Below are 17,272 nucleotides of genomic sequence, written 5' to 3'. Positions count from 1 at the left end.
AATTAAAAATTAACAATAAAAAAAATATATATATATTATATTAATATATACGCGGGCATATGCAATGCAATGATTGATGAGTGCGATGAGATTTTTATGTTTGAAGCAAGCGTTTTTTTTTTTTTATTTCTGCTGATAAACTGCAAACATATTTCATAATAAACGTTATTAAAACTGTTTACGTGCCTGTCTTTCAGGTCGTTTGGTAGCAACTCTGTCCGAAAATATGATTTACAATTTTTAAAAGCCGTTTTTTTTTTTAAACTAGCAATCTCACGGGATGCTCTCATATGTGTAAGCGAGATGGCCGAGATGGAATGTGGAAAAGGAGAGAAAATGTTAGTTTATAAAAAAGAAGGCGAAAAAATATTTCAGACGGTCGTAATAAAACTTTTTTGGCACTAGGATATATAGTGTCACTATTCCGGATAAGCAAAGTTTTGCCGAACTTATTCCAATTAGCATCTTTTAAATAAGTGCAAAGGATTGTATGCGTACTAAGAAGATCTTTAAAAACATTTTTCTTCTTTCCTATAAGGTTTTTTAAATGAAAATACAAAGCTATCGTTTATCAAACATGATAAATTTCTGAAGGCTTAATAACTCAATTTCAAAATACTGCAATCATTTCGGCTTAGGTTAGCATTATGGAAATTGAAGAAGTCAATTAATTAGGAACAACATCATTATAATGTGCCCCTACATATTTGCATCAACACATATAACTACCTGAATTTATATAATATATATTATCATATCGATTAAATATTTGAAACATTACCGTCATCTTGTTTGCAGTGAAACCCATGAGCCATATATTATGGCATGTATTGATGCTCATGTTTTTAAAAAAAGATATACATATGTTTGTATAATGACTTGCTACTGCCATATTGTATAGTCATGTCATTAGATTAATGATTTTCGAAATTTTGAAGCATACACAAGCTTATTAAAAAAAAACAGAAAAAATGTAAAAGAAACTATTCTAAGCAAATACATTAATGGGTTAGTTGATGTAAAAAAAATGAAAGAAAAACTTACCCAATTGTCTTACATGAATATGTGATATTTCGGCTTGCATTTTTGCTGAAGATAGTCTCCTGATGGTATGCTCGTGTAAGAAATTATATTGATTTGAAAATGAGTGAAATATGTGAAGACATAGGTTATGTGATGCTTTTTTACTGCAAAAAAAAAGTAAAGCATGCAATAACATGCCAAACATATTGTGAGATTGCTTGTGAGTCAACGAAGGAACCAGGAGTGTCGTATTCGACTCCGTTCAAGAAATTCCGATGTGAAATGTATACCTCGCAGTTACTGCAAAAGTTGATGAAATTGTGCAACTGGTCGAGCAAGACCGGCGCACAAGTTGCCAGGGCACTAAACATCCACCACAGGACAGTTTGGAAGGTTACAAAAAGAAGACCAAAAAACCGCGAAGACTTTTTATATCACCCATTATAATGCTTTCTATGAAAACAAATCGCTATTAATCAGCTTATCATTGCGCTATTATTATATTCTATTCTATATATAATAAATTTTAGGGGTATATAGAATGCCTTTGATAGAAGTACTTTTTCTTAAAATCTTCTTTCTCTACGACTTTGTATAATATGCGAAATTGTCTGGGAAGCTAGCAATAAAGAAGGAAAGTTGCCTTGAAAATTTCATCTAAAAAAGTCATGATGCATTTGTATAAAAGCTTTTAAAGCAAAAATTCAATAAATATATAATTTAAATAAAAAAAAAAAAAAAAAAGAATTTTTCTAACTCCGTTTGTAGATTTATTTTATTATTGAAGAATTTTAAGTTTAATTGTACTGGATTATAAATGATTATGTATTTATTTTATTTTTTTTTTTTTTTTTCAATAATTCAAATAATTGGACATTTTTAGATCGTTATTCATTTTTAATCGTATGCACAGACACATTGCTACGCATTCCTCAATTTGAAGCAGTTAAATATTATCTGATCTGAATAACAATTTTAAACTTATTAATTAAATGTTTAAACCAATATGCTAATGATGTGTTTTTTTTTTTTCTCTTTTTTTGTTGTTTCTTTTTTTATAGTTTACAAATACAAATATGCAAATTAAACAAAAATCGATGAAAATCCATGAATTAATTACAAAAATATATATTTGTTGTGCAGGCCATGTACGTATACATATCGTCGAGAGAGCTGGTATCGATACAGTCAGCCGAGCCAGCCACCCTTTGATATATTGAAATTCCTATTAAATGGATAATAACTAAATCATGATACGTTTCAGGTAATTGGATACCGTATTTCGTTAATAGCTTAATTTAATGTAAAAACATTTATTATCTATCGTATTTATATGCTTCGACCTGAAATCGCTACACAGTTACATAAAATATTCATATTTTAGTTAGCTTTCAAAGTCGTTCTCTTCATTTCTCTCAAATTTGATTCTTTCTATCGGAAGTTTTTCAAAATTATATTTTATCTGAAGAGAATTTTTAGAAACTTTTCTCTTGACCGTCAGATTAACAGTGAAACGATCGAAATATTTCCCAAGCAAAATCTATGATTCTGAAATTGTTGCCGTTAGTAAAGCTAATTTATATTCACAATTAAATTTGAATAAATTCTCATTATCTTAAAATTTTTACGGCTACTTAGCATCAATGAATCGCAATAGTTTTACATGATTTTTGTATTCAATCCGGCGATATCGATGTAAACAGCTCTCCATGCATGTCAAAGCGAATGTAATCTTCTTATTTCTTCTTACTCATTTTCCTTGCCGCCTGCCTCCTGCTGGCAAATCCTTCTACATTGTTAACAATCTTTACCACTGATTACTTACTTACTTACTGTTAAATGATAAGTAAAAGCTGCTCATCTATTATATACGTACATATATATTTGTTAGCATTTTTCAATTGAACTCTTCATTTTCTCAGATTTAAGAAATATAATTAATATTAAAAATAAATAACTGGTAAGAAAATTATTGTCGGAAAAGGCCGACATTTCAATACCCTACAGGACATTGCCTAACATAATTGTTATTTTCATTATAGAACACAAAAATTATACCTTGTTTCTATATAAACGGCATACTTTTCATCTGCGTGTTTATCAAAACGCAACCTAGTGTAGCAATAAGTTCAATACTTACGTAAGGCAATATCCAAAAATAGGCATAGATGGTCCAAATATTGTAGAGTTCATTTTTGAATGAAATCGCTATTATGGGTCAATTTCCGTAAGTACATTTTAAGACTTAAATTTTTGTGCCCTACAAACGATCTATTTTTGTGAGACTTCTTATTAGGGTTGTACTTAAAAAATAGATCGCGATGGTCCAAATTTGTTAGCGTTAATTTTTTTTTTTGTTAAATTACTAATATGATAGAATTATCATCGTGAAGCATTGAAAATTATACCTTTTTGTCGCATGTACCTCAGTTTTCTTTATATGAGAGGTGGTTTGAAAATTCTCCCAGTTGGTCCAAAGTTTTCATACTAATTTAGAATACCGAAATATTGCTATTTACCCTCCTTTGCCGAGAAATTTTCAAAAAAGGGCACCTTTTCAGAATAGGACGTTATATGGCGAGGGGTCGGAGAAGTGGACCCATCCAGACCGTATTCAATAGCGTTCGTTCTTGGGCAAAATACGGTCCCTGTGCCAAATTTCAACAAAATATATCAAAAATTACAACTTACAGCTTGACAGATAGTCAGACGTCAGATGGACAGACGGACAGAGAGGCTTAGATCAATTCAGATAATGATTCTGAATCGATCGGTATAACAAAATATGGATCTAACTTAAGGCCTACTGCTTGGCTTGTAGCTTAGCGGATGGACAGACAGACAGACAGGCTTAGATCAATTCAGATAATGATTCTGATTCGATCAGTATAATAAAAGGGTTGGTCTATCTCAAGTCCATCTGTGTACTACTTACGTCCACAGTAACTTAATACACCAATGTAGCACAAGTGGCATGAGGTATAAAAGTACCCAATTCTTTCATAACGAGGATTCTTAGAATTGCGTAGGTGTTTATGAAATCACTATCGGTGAAATTTGACAAAAGATTTTTTCAATACACCATAAACATGAATTAAATTCAAAAAAAATTTTCAAATATCTATTTGTATGTATGTATGTATGTATGTATGTATGTATGGATTTAAAATATACTTCAAACGTATAATAAATTTCATTAGTTAAATAGCAAAATAATTTGCAATTCAAATGAAATCGAATTGTAAACATGAACAAGCAAGAGAAGAGTATAAACTAATTAAAAAGCAGAGAGAAGAAGACTACTACTACACTCAAAATTATATATGGAATGGATCTTTGCGTAAAAAGTTCTTCTTTCTTTCTTTATTTCATATTTATTTTTTTATTTTTTTTTTTCAATTAAGCTTTCAAATTGAAATACTTGGGATTGGAATAAAATCCTTTTACTTATTTATTTATTTATTTTTTATTTTTCCTCTTAATAATATAATTTAATTTTATATATAATTTGATTTAAGAAAAATCTAATAGACAAGAAGACAAAAGTTCAGCTTTTATATGTCGAGAAAAATATTGTCTTGAAAGTTAATTAAAGGAGAAAATTTGGACATTTATATATATATATATATATCTCATGTATAGATTATTTCTCAGAGATGCTAAAAGTTTGAAAAATACAGTAGATTTAAACGAGAAGGCAGCTTTGATATTGGTTGTTAGTCATATCTGTTGGAAATTCTAAGGTCAATAGATCAATTTTCAGAAAAATGAGTAAAAAACAAAAAAATAAGTTTTAAAGGCAGAGAATTTCAAAATTTTCAGCAATCAGTTATGTTAATCTCAGAACAAAGCCTTATGTGTTTAAACAAGTGATTTCTTTTACTATACTTAAGATAGGCGTTCTATCAATAACAGCTAAACCGCTTTAAATGAATGGACTCGCAATTAGGGAAAGGAAAGTTTTTTAGGCTTCACGCTTCATCATTGTTAGTGGTATTGTCATTTTCTCAGATTAAAGAAATACGTGGTTGTAGACCCAAAGACAAGAAAATCGAGCACTAGCAAAGAAAATTCGATAGTGAGAGGCTGGCGGTTTTAATAAAGTAATTTATTATATTAACATTGCGCGCTGTAACTGATTCCAGTATGTTAATAGGATTAGCTGTTCCGAATGCGATTTTTCTAATAAGAAAAGCTTTCGAATGCAATGAGAAAAGCTTCAGCTGTCGCAAAACAAGCGCTTTATTGTCAAAATTTCTCGACAATAACAAATTGGAGAAGAGGACTTCGCGGAGAGACGGAAAAGAAGAACTAGAGAAGAGCGAGTTGACGTAAATGTTTCGATGGTGGAGTTTAATAGAAGAGTAGTGCTGATGTAGCTTTGTTTTCATAATTTCCTTCTTAGCTTTCCTTGCAATGTATCTTTAAAGACCCATTATGCCTAATCAGAGATGTAGAATCCGCAGACTTCGCTGCGCGATCAGAATGCTGACATCCCCTTAAACTTGGCTACGACTTGCATCGCATTCTAATTTTATCACCGCTTGCTGGGCTGATATATCTTAATTTGTCCATGATGTTTTAGGTCCAAGTCCAGACAACTTTTAACAAAGATAGACTATTAGAGACAATCAACAAAAGCATTATTTATGAATATTTTAACTCGATATCTTCTAAAGTCCTGATTATAAGGGAAACAATTTCATCGCAGATATAGTGCATTCGTATCTCGCATTCTTTCCTACCATGTCTTCGATTCAATAGTCGATGAAGTTCTAGGAATGTAGAAGGGTAATAGTAGGTAATAGTATTCTAGTAAAAGGTAGTAAAAAAAACACATATATCCCAATATCGAGTCAAATCTCTTTGGCTACATTAGTGTATCCCGTAGGAGTGACTATAGAATGCGCTTAATAATGTCACGTTCAAAAGTAGAAATTGCAGGCCATGAGCCCGCCGGCAGCGGCAATCAGGGAATAGAATTTCACATGACGTGAACTCACCTCAGCGCCCTCGAAAGTGTTAAGAGCGAGTAAATAGCAGTATAAAGAGTAGCATAGTCCGTTCGCAACTTTAATAATTTATGGTTATTAAAATGATTTTTTTATGAATAAACGATTTATGCGCTTTTACGAAGAAATTAGTTTATGGTCAATATATTTGCATAGTTTATCAAATTATAGCCAGTCATTTGGGTTAAACACAAAATTTTCATCATCAAACCTCATGTTAAACTAAACGCATCCATCGAACATGTGTGTGAACGAATCGAACGTACGCAAATTAAACAGAAATATTTAAGCTAAAGGACTGTAGTCCGTAGTAACATTTGACATTTAAATACTTTAAATGTTATGTGTGATATGAGCACACACACACAGACACAGAGGGGAGATATTAATGCACTCAATTTCATCACATAATATCACATAAAAATACTTGTCCTGAAATATGAAAGACAGGCGCAATGACGTAATGAAATCGACTTGCTTGAATAATTTTGAATGGATTGGTGTTATAACAGGTCACTCTAACTATTGCCTGCATTCGCGTATCACTAAGATAAAATAGTGCAGATCCATTTTGACGAGGTGTACACCAACCACGCGACGGTGTACTCTCGAGTAGATGATGAACTGCGGGGCTGCGGCTATACGAGCAACCAAAAAAAAAAAAAACAATGGAACACCAAAGTGTGATAGTCTTCGCAGCACGAAGCCTCCATATGTAGCATATAGAAAATAAATTTTTGAATAGCATATGATCTTGGTTTGGATTGTTGATTGTTGTTCTTTTATTAGAAGAGATCGAAGTTTCTTTTTCGAAAATATGATATGCGTTTCACAAGAACTAAGAAATGAACGAAAATACTGTGGCAGGTGCTATGCCTTTACCGATTCAGCATTCACTGCAACTATGAGCAGGAAAGAGTCTACCGGCCTGCAATATGCATCCGCGAACTGGCTTGATACTTACAACTGTTGCCTATTCGACTAGAAAGTGGACAGAAAGAGTGCTATCATTAATGATGTACGGAAACTGCGATATTTTTTATTAAATCATTTTAATTACGTGCAAATTTACGTATATATCATATTTTCGGACAAAATAGCTGAATATTTTTGTACATAAAACGAAATTAATATATATAGGCGGGGATAATAAAATTTTATAGGTTCAGTGTGAAAGTGATCTGCAATTGCTTCTCTAATTATAGTTAAAAAACAAAGCAAAAAAATTTTTTTCAAAAAATATTTATTAAGGCGGATATTAGTCAGAAAGTTGTGAAGATCTCGATCAGGCATTGTGAAGAAAACATAGGTCGAGTATATGAACTTCCTTCCGCTACCATACGCGTAGTTCGTTCATCCAAGAATTAAGAACTTGTGTTTCCAAGGCCATATAAAAAAATGTTTTTCATTACCGCCTCCAGATGGCATCCATTTTGAAGAAGTTATTTAGATTTTGAATTAAACTTTGTTTTTTTGAAGGAATATTTACCGGAGGTAAAGAGATGCATAGGATGTGTCGCCAAATTAAAGAGAATAAATGTGATCAAAAGTTCACGCGAACTCGACAAATACATACTTCAAGTAAGGGTATTACGAACCCATCGAAATGTTACAAACTTGAAACTAAACCCGGTTTAATTTCAATTTCTTTTAGTGGAATGAAAAATATTTGAAAAATAATTTCATTTTTATTACACACTATTAAGTTTTTATTTCCCTTGTTTTCTTTTATTTTTTTTTTTTTTTTTGTGAATTCCAATATATATGTAAATCGCCCTATGAAGTAATTAATTTAAATTGCTTCATATTTGCTAAATTTTTTCCATTTTAAATTTTTTTTTTTTTTTTTTTTTGTTTATTATAAGATCGAGTAGAAAAAAATAAATAAATAAATACCAAGAGTTCTAATTAAACCACGCGAAATCATGCATAATAAAATTTAAAATAGCAGTAAAAATATTTTTTAACTTTTCTCAAAAAAAAAAAAACAAATTTCTTTCTATGCACATGTATGCGTTAATTTATGAAAAAAATCGATGAAAAAACTGGAGCACATGCATGCATGTTTGCGCATATATATATACAAAAAACTTAACGTCTTGTATGTGTAACTATACATACATACATTTAACTTTCTATATACGTAAGCCGTGAAAGCCAAAAGTTAGATCAACTAAAAGGAAGATGTAAAGGAAACAGAAGCTTTTCGTACATGAACATGGGTTAGTTTCTACATAGCATACCAGTAAAAGCGTACTTTTACTCTTACCCAAGCGCAGATTTTTTTTTTTTTCTTTCTTGTTTTTTTTTTTTTTTTGTGGTTTTAGTAAAAAGGTCATATATGTACGAAAAGATTTCGATTCAATTGATTCTTACGTTCTAAAACATCGATGCTGTAAAAGTAAGAGAATCATGTATGCTTGTAACCGATTGTTAGATACCGTCTTCTGAACATAATCAATAAAAATTTCAAAGCACTTTATTAATTAAGGTCGTTCCCATTTATCGTGTTGCATCGATCTTTTGAATAGATTTTATTTTTTATTGAATATTTATTTAATACTAAGCGTAACGATATCGATAATTACATGCAGGCAGTGTGTTGGAAACACAGGATGGACAGAATTACATTTTATTATAGATTACTCACCTACATATATGTATATATACATATATATATCTATATGTATACTTTTTCAAATTATTTCAAAATATACCTTCTAGGAGTACTATACAAAGTTTTTCATCCGTGGAAGCTTGTGTAATGCGGTTCGATTGACAAACGGACCGTAAAGTTGACTCGAAAATCCGCAATACTTCTTGGTTAGATTGATTGCCTGAACGACAAATCTAACATGACTGAGCGTACAAATACTTCTTATTCACATCTGTCTCCATTTCCAATTTATAAATAATCGTTTAGTTAACAAAAAAAAATTTCCCATAATGTTCACCCTACCGAAAAACTCGTCTAAGTACCTCTTATGAGAAATTCTAATTTCAAAGTTTCCCAAATAATTTGTAGTGTTCAACATTAGAGGGTGTGCCAAAATGACTTGGCATTTTTCAATTCCCCATTAAAAACATTTTCTATTTAGTAAGCAATAGAAATTTTATTTATTTGAAAAAATTTGTGAAATATGAATATTTTACTCTTTGCTGAGAAATTATTGTTAAAACATCTTAACCTAATTGTTATGTAATCTGTTGTCTTGTGATGTCCTTCTACATACAAGATATGCAATTTCTCCTTAACTTGCTTCGTATTTAGTTGCATATTTTTGACAATGAATTCATATGATTTCAGGTGTAATACGTTACGTATTAAATGTTTTTTTCTTAGTAAACCTTTTCACTGCCTGCGTGATATTATTGTTAATGGCATATGCTTTCATCGTGTCCATACCGAAAAATTGTTATTGCAATTAAAATATCATTTAAATTTTACTGATTACTTAAATGAGTGACGATAAGGAAATCGTTTGTCCATTTCGAGACATCCTCATGTGTAAAGGTAAAAAGAAGAAAAAACAAAAAAAAAAAAGGAAAAAACAAAACAAAAATTAATTAAAATCTTAAAAGTTTTAGTTTACGAAATATAAGCAAATTTTAATTTTCCCATGTTAAACATTACATTGTATAAGAGTGCTTATCAGAGGGCATGAGTAACAAAAAGGTTTAAGAAAATTTTGCGTGACAACAGCATGTTTATGAAGCCTTAACGAAAACGCACACCGTTAATGAATAAACATGCTTCCATATAGTAGTAATAAGTTTCCTAAGGGGGTGGCGTCTCCTAAACTGTGTAAGCCCTGTGTTTTTAATCTAAATAACTTGTTTGTTATATTTTCAACAGTTTTTCAATTTTATTTTGATATTGAGGGCATAAGTCAAAGTGTTATGTTTACGTATATATATATATGTACGGATGTTAATATAACCGCAGACACCTAGTATACATATAAATTTACATGGGCACAGCTATGGAGAGGAAAAACTAACATATTAATATTTTTCGAGCACGCATTTTCAGACCCGAATAGTGTTTCATTTGTGACCGCTGCCAGTGAATGTGGGTAAAACTCGTATATGCATTGTACAAGCATAAATATTAATTTAAATATTTATTATACCACAACATAGTGTAGCAGTAACATTAAAGCTCACGAATTTGAGCGCATGAATAAGCTGAAAATATTTAAAGTATAAAAGTAAAATTTAATTTTATATGGCATTCTGAGGAATTTTTATGAAAATTCAAAAAAGGATAAAAACAAAAAAACAAACAATGACAAACAACAGCAGAAGAAAAGGAACGCAACTATATGCGGCGAAATGGTTTGCACATGTGTTCTCAACTGTTAAAGAAGGCTCGGACACCTTGCAAGCGCACTGTGGATATGGAAAACTTTTTTGAAGTTTTATTCTTTAAATCGAATAATAATCTCTGTACAAAGTGCGTTAGCTTTTCTGTAATCACGACCTAATTGCAAATTATAGGAGATTTCATACGAATGCCTTATATTAGTTGACATCTCTTATCGAAAGTGTTAATTAATTTCAACGTATAATGTATTAAGCATTTTATCATACTCGATAGTACAATTTCTATTACGTATTAGTTTGTTTGAAGTCACAGTCCCTCAACATCACGATTATAGCAACAGAGCAGTAATTATGTATCTTTTAGTTAACTAGAACTTGTCTAGAAGGCCTGCTTTCGTTTTGAGTTATACATGCCATCGAAAAAATAATGTGAAAATAGGGAGCAAGTTCAACGTTATCCTGTTTTTACAGTGATACAATCAATAACAAAATCCTACAAACGTAAATAAAAACAAAATTATGTAAAATTTTTAATGAAATGTATCGGAATACTTTCACACGCATAATTTCATATTTTCATTTCTTGGGAAAACTTTGAATTCTGAATTTTTTGCTTTTGATAATATATTTATCTATTAACATGTGAGTTTACCTCTGAAGAGATTGTATAATGTTTGGAAATGATTTACAAATCAATCCTAGTTTTTTATTAAATAAGCAAAAGTGAGCTTTTTTTTTCATAAAACATCTTAAAGCGGATTTATTCTTTATATCTTTTAATTCAATATAATTCGATTGCCGGGTGGTATTCACCTCAATTGCGACACTGTCATCAAAATAATTTGCCTTGATTCAGGAAATTAAAAGCTTACTATCATAATTTTCGTATGGCTACAAATCTTACGTCTAGAAAGAACATGTGTGTATGTAGATTAACTCACTACCCCTCCATTCGGGCCACACCTGCTTTTTTAGTTTATAAAACGTTCTTCATGAAAATGAATATGAGTTCGATCTGCGCATTCAATCACTTCAATAAATATTAGGTATATTCTAGTCGCCGTTTGTTGTACAACAGCGCATTACAAGAACATGCCAGAAGTTACTTGTAAAATGTATTCAAAAACCATCTACCGACATGCGAAGCTCTTGCAAAAATCTGTAACGTAACAATACTTATCTTCGGGTAACGTAAGAGAATTTAAAGCGTCCCACAGAGTCCTTATACGTCCCATAAAATTCCTTTTCCGCCCATTTGGATGTTCTACTATTGCTAAATAACGTAATATGAGCAAAGAAACCATTTGACCTGAGGAATATATACTCCCCACCATCAGTTCATCTTTTAATGACAACATTTAATCACATTTTACTTACCTTTGTTTTTTGGTTCGTTTAGCAAATGGCAGTAAGACCAATATATCCAGTAGAATGATAAGTTTTTATTTATTTGTTGATCCTTTGTGTTTTATCAATGATAGCGATAGCTTGTTGCGATGTATGGAAAGATTGATGATGGAGAATTGGTTACAAGCTTTGCTTGAAGTAAGAATTTAATTGATTTACTTTCAGCTAGTTTGGAATTTGTTCTATTTTCAATTTGCAGCTGATTTCTCTTATAAATGCAACTCTGTACAATCATTACTAACTCAATGCCTGAACTATTTTGTTTAGAAAGATTTGAGAAAGCGTTTCTCGTAACTCATTTTCCATGCGTACATGTAGCAAAAAAAGTCGAAACTCGAAAATGAAACCTAGTTAATGCCATATATCCAGGCAGATACAGCTAACACTCAATATTGTTACCTATGTCAGATATGATTATGACAGGTGCTCTCTATATATTTATTGGATATAATGCTGCGAACTTTTCAAAGGCAACGGGACCATTGCAGGAGACTGTTTTAAACGAAAACTAAAGCAATCGGGCCCATCATTAAAGGGAAAAAAGGAAATAAATAAGGCGATAAAGCGTTATTTTAATCTGGCAACACTTGTTTACACATATTAAAAACTCCCAATAAACGATAAGAACACTTAAAAGAATATATATTGATTTTTCTGATTACTACTTGTTTCAAATGATGCTGCGTGGCTTGTCTGCATGGCACTTGCGATGTGGACACCCGGCTCGCAAGGCGTGTAACAAAATGACCAGTGTAAACGAGTGAAAACTTTTGCTTGCACTCTATAAAATGGCATTGCTCGGCCACAGCAATAGCGACACATATCTTGACCGTACAGTTCATGGCAGCTAGTTAGTTACACTTAGTCAAACTGACAAAATCAATCTAATGCAATATTTTGTTATATGTGGTTAGCCAGAGTCGCTCTAATGCAAGTTTAAGAAGAATAATCTTAATAATGCTACGGCATTCTAAATAAATTTTAAACAAAAACTATTTGATAGACAAGTAGTGTACGCATAAAATACATGCATGCATGCATGTTTTATTAAAATTGTCAGGAAAAATTGGAAAATTGGAACTATTAAATGCAAACTAAAACAAATTGTTATGCGTGCCATTATAGCGATAAATTTTGAAAGTGTTTTTATCTTCGCTGTTCATGTGTTTATGTAATATTTTAATATGAAATTTGTTTTACACAAACGAAATATAATTTTAAGTACTCGCGCTTGCCTGGCAATTTGTTTTGTTAATTTGCGGTATAGTGTTTTTCCAATTTTATTGCTCAATGACTGTAATCAATAAACACTTGACTTTAAAGTACCAAAATATATATAAAGAATTTTTCTTCTTCTTCTTTTTCTCATAACACAGTGTATTTAATTGATTTTCGAGTAAGAGAGAATTGCTCGCGATAAGCTCTGCATCGTTATTTTGTTTATAGTGAAAAGCAATCAAAAAAAAGTCAAGTGCATAGTATTTTCAAAAACTCTTATGGGTCTTAAGCATGAAAAATATATGACAGGTACACGGTACATTGAAGGCGAGTTTTTGAATATCCAATAGACATAAAACTATTCAATTAAACTATTGATGAAAACAAACTGAAATTTTCCACTTATTCAGAACTTATTTATAATATTCCATGGAGAAGAACTAACCAAATCTGAAGCATCCTCAATAACAGACGTAGCGATCTATATTTCCAGCTTTAACGCTTCTTAAACGTTAAAAAAAAAAAAAAAAAAAAAAAATGCATAATTAGAAGACCTTGTGTTGATAGCAAAAACTTCTGCATCTTAGACATATGGCATTTTCCAGTTATGCATGTACAACCCGGAAACTATTAATTTCCCGTTCGAAAGTTTCGCTTGCATTATCTAGTATCTAGAGTGTCTAGCTTCTCTGCCACACGGCTGATCTGTAGATCATAGCCAAACGCTTTAGTAATTCATTTCTATAGAATTTTTCTGTTTAAGACAAATACGACTGCCATGTCCGGATAAAGAAGGGTATGTAGAGTGTTCCATAAATAATAGTTGTTTGCAAGTATTTTGGCCATTTTTTCACTTGAAAAGTTATTTTATTGTGAAAAATTGGTGCAATGCATGTTAATCAAAAGAGTTTCCATCATTTTCTACAACATTTTGCAATACTTTTCACAACGATGACGGTATCATGGCGAAAGAACTTATATTGATTTCGCAGCAATCCACCCGCCGACATAATCTAACGAAATTTTTGATAAAAGGCAACATAAATAATTTATCAAAATGTTTCTCGTCCTCACAGCTCTTAAGACTGTGTGTTCAGTGAATTTCATTGTTTTTTCCTTAAATCAAGAAGGCCTTCTCAAATTTCATCTTCGAAAATAAAAAAAATCAATTCAAACATTGCCAGATAGATTTGGGTTGGATTTTCAACTAAAAACACTTTTAACATAATGCACAGAATCGAGCCCTTTCGCAACTAAATTTTCGCCGTCTCGTGTTTGAAATATCAGTTCAAATATCATTTAAGAATATTAAAAACGTCTTTCCCTCCAACTGCCTAACACTAGATATTTAACGCTCATGTGACAATTATCGAGGAACAGTTTCTTGATCTTGTCCCTGTTATTTTTAGTTCGCAGCGGTATAGTAATGCAAATCAACAGCTACTGTTGATTTGTTGTTGTTTTTCCGACATAGCTGTGAAGTTTTGTTTGAAACGAAAATCCCATAAGATTTTGTTATTTGTATTTAACTCTACCTTTTGGAAAGATTGTTATTCAGCTAAGCGGAAAGTATGAGACAAGGAATCTTAAGCTTAAGCTTAATACTTTAACGAGGTATGGACAATTTAATATTCCTTAATTCTATCGCAATAGAAATGCCATAGAAAGCTTGTTAAACTGTGTACAGCATCGCATTCATAAGCTGCTGCTTTAATCTATAGAAGACCAAGTAACAAGCGGAAAGAAGGATAAAAAGCTTAAACAGGAGATTTCTTCTTTATAAGACTTTAATATATATCCGGATTTCTGTACCTTTTGAAAAATTCAATCCCGATATTTTCAAATTATTTATTAATATTCACTTTAGTCGCATTTCGACAAACTTAATATAACCTACATAAGATTCTCGGTGTTGCACAAATCTAAATACCTTTGTAACTAACACAAGTGACATAGAGTACAAGAATAGTTAATAATTTTAAATTCATTTTTTCTGAAATAAATAACTTAAAGAATATTGTTTTATGGAAGTAAAATTTAAACTTTAGATTAAGGCAAAAACAAAAAAGTAACAACAATTAAATGCTTTTCTTGAAAGAAGAAAAAATGAGAAATTCTTACACTTCGCTCATCGTCGCAAACCGCATAATGGGTATTAAACGTACTTCAACAGTAACGTGTAAAAATTGAAATTCCTTTTCTTGTTTTTTTCTTTTTTTTTTTTTTTGCGTTCTTTTACGCGGTCTCTTCCCTTACTTTTACTTCTACTACTACTACTGCTACTACTACTACTTTAAACACAGATACATATGCGCATACCGCAATATCTATGCGTACGTGTAACGCTGAAGGGAGAGAAGAAAAAAAGCCAAGAGTTAACTTATATTCTTTCTTTCTTTCTTAGTCAAAAACACCCAGCAAGTGGGTAATGGCCTCCACTGCAGGCTTTTAAGAATTAGAGCGCATAAATGTGTAAATTAAATACTAAGGACATACACAATAAAATAAAAAAAAAAAAAAAAAAAAAAAAATTGAAAAAACTTGGAATATAATAAAAGAGGAAATTTTCCTAAATACAAAAATCTCTTACTTACATATTTATGTAATGTACTTAAACTTTTTAACATAAAAAAAACAGCATTAGTAAAATTTTGTCGTTGGCCTTGTAGGTAGGTGGTAAAATAAAAGTAAAAAGTTTTTTATACATAATAGTAGCGCAGCCCAAGCTAATGCACAAAGGTACGCAGATATATTGTGAACGTTATGTTTGTCAATTTTTCGAGAGGAAAGAACTGAAAAGTGTTTCTCTTTATTTTCATTTTAATTCCTAAGACTTCAAACTTTTTAAGGATGTTTATTAAATGCTAATAAAATGTTTTTCAACGACAGACTAAAACGCTTTAAATAAAGCAATTCAGCGAAATCTCGTCACAAAATTTCAAGAAATTTTACTCGCGTTTCACTAGAGAGGATGTCTTTTGAATGCTATTGCGCCTATGTATCCCATGAAGACGAAGGAATCTCGACTAGCAATTCAATGGTCGTGGATTTGAATTGTAAGCCCGATAGTATTTAGATGCTAGTGCTTTAAGGGTTTAGTCTTTGAATTGATTTCGCTGGCGAAATACACAACAACTTCTTGTATATGAAAAGGATCAAAAAATTATTGTTCTTTGCGGTTTTCAATATTCGGGTTTCAAGAAATTCGTTAAATGTCCCCAAGTTTTAAAATTATATTTAAAAAGTCAGATTCATAGATGTTATCATTTTTTGATATATCATCCCTAATCCAAGGAATCATTTAAACCAGAGAAAAAAAATATATATTTTGTGAAAATTGTACAGTGACGATCTCCCCCCTATCTCTAAATTTTTCAAAACAAAACTTGAATAAAAATCAAAGTAAGGACAGGAACAAAGCTCACCATTACCATTACGTACCCTATACTGTCCTACAATGATTCATATAAAGTAAAGGGGAGTGCTTGAAAAAGTAGTCTGATCTAAAAAATTTCCAATAGGGATCGTGTTTGGGCTAAAGCATCTCACATCAACATCAGCAAACGTGACATCGTATGCAAAATATATTGAAAATTGCGACCTGTAGGTTGAATACAAGAAAACAACACCGGCAGACAAGTTTAGTAAGAGATGACTTTATCCCTGGTATGAGGTATAAAAATGACTGAATACCGGATTCAGTATTATTAGCATAATTTCAAGTCAAGTGAAGGGATAATTCAAGGAAGATTGCTAACAAAACGATTTCGATTAGAAGACTTTGGCTTTAAATTATGACAGACTAGTATTTTTAACGGGTACCTATGTCAATATGTATATCAGTTGTCTTTTCAAAAAAAAAAAAAAAAAAAAAAAATATAATCGAAAAATCTTCTCTCAATTTTCTTCTTATTAAGATAACTGAAAAATCTTTAATCATTTCATTACAAACTTATAATCATTTTTGATTATTAGCTAAAGGAATCAAACAATTTTCTCTTCTGTATGGAAATATTTTCTCTTTTTAAAGTGATTTTGTTTTATTTTACTTAGTTTTGTTTTTGTAAACGATGTAATATTATAATAGTTTGGCAGTTGTATTATTATTTCAATATTATTTTTTGCTATGATTAACATTGAGTTTCTTATGCCAATTCATTCGCTTTTCCATTCGAATTGAAGGTATTAGTGTGTGGGTTAGAACTTGCCAAAAAGCTGACTGTATCGGAAGGAATTGAAAACAGAAAATGTTTGTAGTTGAATTAAAATGTCATCAGGTCAAATTA

The sequence above is a fragment of the Glossina fuscipes genome, unplaced genomic scaffold (assembly GCF_014805625.2).
Source record: "Glossina fuscipes isolate IAEA_lab_2018 unplaced genomic scaffold, Yale_Gfus_2 3, whole genome shotgun sequence".
Classification (NCBI taxonomy): Eukaryota; Metazoa; Arthropoda; class Insecta; order Diptera; family Glossinidae; genus Glossina; species Glossina fuscipes.
The sequence above is the reverse complement of the archived record's forward strand: the minus strand, read 5'-3'. Positions refer to the sequence as shown.